Below are 6,000 nucleotides of genomic sequence, written 5' to 3'. Positions count from 1 at the left end.
GCTTCTGTGAGCTGCATTCTCGATTTTCAATCATTTTAAGCTATGGTATGTGATTGGTAATCAGAATTATACAAAAGGTTTGTATTTAAGGAGCAATTTCAGTAGATTCCTGTACCTAACCATGAGTTCTCCACTAAACCTCAATCTCTCAATACCCAGGATTGTTCTAAAATGTAAGAACATAAAAAATATTTCTGATCTTAACTCATGATGAAATCAGTAGCAGTTTATGGCCCAGATCTTCACAGGTATTTAGTCATGTAACACTCACTGATGTAATTACAGGTAGACACCTAAATGTCATTGAGAATCTGTGTCATAGAGCCTGAACAAAAAGGCCTATTGCAATCAGGTGAAAGATTCCCATTGGTTTTGCTGAGCTTTTGATCAGGACCCTAATGGAAAATGTTTTCTGTGTTGTCTACTGGTGTGGCTGTCAGCTTCTTTCAATGCCACATGATGTAGGCACAAGGCCTGATGCAGTCCATTATTTCTGGGCCACTGAGCTGCAGATCTTTGTGGTAGACAATGACTGGGAAGTCCTAGGGGAAAATGAAATATTTACAAACGTTCAGTTGAAGACAACATTCATTTCAACACTGCAGTAGCACATCACAACCAAGCAGGTCTGTCAGTGGGGGAAGAGAGGATCAAGGGGCAGTTGCCCTAGAGCTCAGGTATTCAAAGGGGTTCAGGGCCCCTGATTACCACAACTGCTTCTGTGTTCTTTGTGGCTCTCAGGGCTGGGGAGGCGGGGCACACCAGCACCCTGGGTTGGTTGCCCCCAGCTCCGCCCTTTCCACCAGAGGATCTGCTTATTATGGTAGCACAGAGCTGGCCTCACCACTTGCCTGAAAGCCAGCACACGTTATCAGCTCTCCTGCAGCCAAACCACTCGCACTGTGTTATGGATAATAGTAAAACCAGAAGTGTTTCCACAGAACCAGGTAGGTAAGTTATGCACTGCTTCTTCTTTCCTCTGGGAGCAGTTCTTTCTTCAACACAGAGCCACAGATGGCTCACTACAACTGCATGTCGCATATCATCCAAACAGTAATAGATTCTATACAGTGGTGATAGTATATTTTCTTTCCAACAAAATATACAATGTGGGGTTGTTGTTTTTTACACATTCTAGCCCAAAGCAACCAGAAATCAACATTTCTGTGCAAGTTCCACATTGCTTCATTGCTTTGCTGAGAGTTGGGCTTTGTTATCTACTTAACTTGGATGAGGGAAGAAGACAAGAGGCACTTAGTGGCCCATCTTTCTTCCCAACCATAGATCCTTCAGCACCAACAGCCTGAATTAAGATGCAATGATGTTTCCACTGAGACAGTGAAAGAGAGTGTTGCAAATCACTATCCTGTGCAACAATGCAAACCCAAGTATTTAAATGTCTTTTTGCACCACTAGCATTCCTTTGTTTTGTAATAGCAAGAGAAGTTCCACACTAGAGAACAAAAACACAAAAAAAGCAAATAATTTTTCAACCAACAGTGAACCTCGGCCATGACAGCAGGGAATGTGTAGGTACATGTTCTTAGTCATCCTATGTGTCAGAGCTATCAGAATGAATTCCCCTTGGTGAGACATCACCAGTACTCTACTATTAAATAAACCTATCCTACAAAAAGACAGAGTGGTAGAGCTCTCTTCTGTCAGAGAACATGTTGCAAAAATGTACTGTCTAAAATCTGGACTTGCCATAATGATCAAAAAATGTAGCTAGACAGAGCTGTTTTGTGGCAGTACTGGACATAGGATTCAAAGTTCAGATTTATGTTTGATTTTGGTCCTTTTCATGTGAATATCAAAAAGGATCAGTCAGTATGGAGCTCTTTCACAGACATGTAGACCCCCCTGCCCCAATAATCACACAAAGGTCAGACTTGTCTATTGTCTAAACTCTTTGCTCCAAGCTCATTTGGCCAAAAGGAAGTAGATTTCTGCTCCTCTTTTATACTACAGCAGGGTCCGCAGTTAGTCACACCAGCAGGCTGAAGAAAGGTGTACAGCTAATACGCCATCCTGCCTTAAGCGAAAAATCATGAGGTGAAAATTCAGAAATTCCTCTATGCAAATCACATGTCACTTTGTGATAAATGTACAAATCAGTGTATAACCCCTATGGAGTCCAGGAGCTAATATTTTCCATTCTTTTTACAGCTACATTATCATGCCCAGAAATTTTAGAACATATTATTTATAGTACTGTACTACTGTGATTACTCACTGTGTACTTTGCAATACCATATCATGCCACTTCATAGTGAAAATCAACTTCCCATTATAAATCTTCACCTATATTTTCCCCTTCCTCTCTTCCCTTCAAATATCTAATTACCTGAAAATTTTGCATACATTAAGGTATCCTAAGCAGGCTGAGTGAATGACTTCAGAGCTAGCCCTTCTATATGTTACATCTCTACGCTACCTGCCAGATCAACAGGCAGTGATCGATCCATCTGGACTGATTTATTGTGTCTAGTATAGACACAATAAATCAACCATTGAGCAATCATTGACTCTGGTACTCCACCAGAATGAGTCACAGGTGGAGCTGACGGGAGAGCATCGGCCATTTACTCACCACAATTAAGACTCCACAATAAGTAAATCTAAGTTTGTTGACGTCAGCTACGTTATTCCTACAGCTGAAGTTGCATAACTTGTATTGATGGCCCACAGTGGTGTACACCAGGCCAAAGGAACATCTTCAGCGTAGGACTCTATAGCTCACACCTGCAGCCCAACTACTCATTCTGGTGTGGAGTCCTAATGATTGGTTGCTGCATCACACAGATGGTGCAATGGTGCATAGCAATCTGTCGGCATACCTGAATCCCATCCCTTCCCGCATATTAGAGTCCAAAAATAAAGGAAGGTTACCCATTCAAAAGCAGATGTGTAGGAGAAGTCTTCAGCAGGGCATCATCCTTCCACTTTGGGCTTGTTGTCAGATTGCCAGTCCTTTTAGTGGGTCTCCCTGTACCCAGTTGTCCCATCCACCATGAGGCTAAGCTAGGCAGCAAGATGTCGTCAACTGTAGGCTGAATTCAAGCTTCCCTCACTGAGAGGGAAATAGAGCTCTGCTGTCCTTCTTGGTTATCTTCAAGGGGAACCGGGCCTTCTCCTTCTAAGTCCATTCCCCACCCTTGGCATATGCTGCACCTATAGTGGGCACATTCGGTCCACAGTTCCTTACTGTCACCCTTATGGGCAAAAGGATGTGTGCATGTGTCATCACATATTGGAATCCAGCTAATACTCTCCAGCACAAGCCACTTGACTTGCACTTCATCCACCCAAATGTGAAGGGCTTGTAAAAATTCCTTTTCGATTCAAGGATTCAATATCCAATGCAGTAACATATACCATTCAACCACTCACCCCAGAGAATCCCTCTGTGTGCTGCTCCACATATAATAAAGTTAATACACACATGGGGTATGTCTACACTACCACCCTATTTCGAACTAGAGTGGTTAATGTAGGCAACCGGAGTTGCAAATGAAGCCCGGGATTTGAATTTCCTGAGCTTCATTTGCATCTTGCCGGGTGCCGCCATTTTTAAATGTCCACTAGTGCGGACTCCGTGCCCACGGCTACACGCGGCATGAACTAGATAGTTCGGACTAGGCTTCCTATTCCGAACTACCGTTACTCCTCATGGAACTACCGTTATTTCCTAGTCCGAACTACCTAGTTCATGCCGCGTGTAGCCGCGCGGCACGGAGTCCACACTAGCGGACATTTAAAAATGGCGGCGCCCGGCAAGATGCAAATGATAATATGGTTGTGAATCTCCACCACTGGAGATTTTTAAGAGTAGGTGAGACAAATGCCTGTCCAAGGTTCCTTCCAGTTCTACGATTCTATGAAATACTAACTGGAACACTCTATGCTACAGTTCTGTATTTCTATAACGGCAACACAAACATTGTTTCATTTCTATTTATAAAAAAAAATTCCTTCTGCTTCACAAACACATCACACTGTGAAAAAACAGAATGTTAACAGAACTGAATGAACTCTGGAAGTATACTCTTTTTGTGCTCACCATTGTACACTTAATCATATATAAATCAATACATTTTCATTAACAATGAGAAGTCCTGTGGCACTTTAGAGACTAAGCGTATATCTACACTTGCAGCCTATTTTGGAATAGGAATGCAAATGTAGGCATTCGGAATTGCAAGTCAAGCCCGGGATTTAAATATCCATGCTTGATTTGCATCTTCCCATCCGGGTGCCATTTTTGAAATTTACAGCCCCGGAATAACTGCCCGCATCTACACATGGCAGTGAAACGGGTGTTAGAAATAAAGCCCTACTTCGAACTACCTGTTAAACCTCATTTCAGGAGGAATAACAGGTCATTCAAAATAGGGCTTTATTTCGAACGCACGTTTCACTGCCGCGTGTAGACACAGGCAGTTATTCCGAGCTTATACATTTCAAAAAATGGCACCCTTCGGAAAGATGCAAATCAAGCACAGGATATTTAAATCCCGGGCTTGATTTGCAATTCCGAATGCCTACATTTGCAGCCCTATTCCGAAATAGGCTGCAAGTGTAGACATACCCTAACAGATTTATTGGCGCATCTGACGAAGTGGGTCTTTGCCCATGAAAACTTATGCTCCAATAAATCTATTAGTCTATAAGGTGACACAGGACTTCTAGTTGTTTTTGCAGATTCAGACTAACAGGGCTACTCCTCTGATACATTTTCATTGTACAGTAGAATAAATGGTTAAAGTTGGGTGGGCAACATAAGTCACCTAGTCAGATAATGAATGATAAAGAATTTTGAATTGGGCTCAACAGTGAATTAACTGTTGTCACTGAAGTCAGTGGACCAGATCCTTAGCGGTTGTAAAGGGTCTTCTGTGTTCTTTGGCAACAGCAGTAAGCCAAAGTTGTGTGCCTTTGTAAATATCATCCTGTATGTTTGTTTTGATATTCTTCTATGTATTTAGAATGTCATAGATTCCCTCTCTTTTACTTTTAAATTAAGAAAATGTAATTTAGGGTGAGGGTAGGTATTGGGTAGACCCCAAATGAAACAAATTTTCTTCTATAACTTGTTTTTTTTGGGTGAATACAAAACACAAATTCCTCCAAATTCTTTCTGGGTTTGCCCTTGCTACATGCAGTCAGTGAATTGCTTCATTCGGCCTTATAACTATTCCTTGCTTCCATTTAAAAATCACTCCTATGCTGGAGAGAGGCCCTCTATTTATGATTTCTTTCTGTTTAATGGCTTTTGGCCAATGCACTAGTCTAACAGAGAGACTGCACAATGGAGAAGAGACACTTAAGCAAGTGAAATGCCATGGTGACAAGCATTATGTGGTTTCCTGGCAAAATGTGATATATTAATTTGTATGCTACAGACCTGCTTATGAGGAACAGAAGCCATCATTTCAAAGAAGATAAAAGCAACCAGAATTGACATCTTTCTGCAAGTTCACTTTAATCCTTAGCTACTATCAGATGAAAATGCAAAAAAGGAATCATGTCACCAATGAACAGTATTGAAGTCAGATGCCTTTTGAACTCCAGAAAAGGTTGACTTCTATTCTGTGCCAATACAATTATCAACGTCTTCAGGATTTTTCACTTTGTAAGACCCAATTATCACTTTTAAATTTGCCCTGAGTAATGGAGAGTAAAAGCGTCGAGGAGTCCTGTGGTACCTTATAGACTAACAGAAGTGTTGGAGCATAAGCATGCATGCATCTGACGAAGTGGGTCTTTGCCCACGAAAGCTTATGCTCCAACACTTCTGTTAGTCTATAAGGTGCCATAGAACCCCTCACCGCTTTTGCAGATTCAGACTAACATGGCTACCCCTCTGATAATGAAGACTATGTAATTGTTTACTGTGGTTGCCCATGCATGGGCTTTTGGCAATCGGTATTTGGCCTGGGAGCCATAGATCTTAAAGCATGAACTATTAATGCCTGCATTCTGTAAACAAAGGCTGTA

At 41.7% G+C, this 6,000-nt stretch overlaps 1 long non-coding RNA gene across 1 annotated transcript in view; it reads right to left on the bottom strand.

The window, feature by feature from the left end:
• Positions 1–234: 234 nt before the first annotated feature.
• Positions 235–6,000, bottom strand: part of LOC142831300 (uncharacterized) — a 152,618-nt gene continuing 146,852 nt past the window's right edge. The window contains exon 3 of the long non-coding RNA XR_012907023.1: positions 235–542. This is a non-coding gene — a long non-coding RNA (uncharacterized LOC142831300). The remainder of the gene's footprint in view (positions 543–6,000) is intronic.

The sequence above is a fragment of the Pelodiscus sinensis genome, chromosome 13 (assembly GCF_049634645.1).
Source record: "Pelodiscus sinensis isolate JC-2024 chromosome 13, ASM4963464v1, whole genome shotgun sequence".
Taxonomy (NCBI): domain Eukaryota; kingdom Metazoa; phylum Chordata; order Testudines; family Trionychidae; genus Pelodiscus; species Pelodiscus sinensis.
This window is presented reverse-complemented; position numbering and strand designations above follow the sequence as displayed.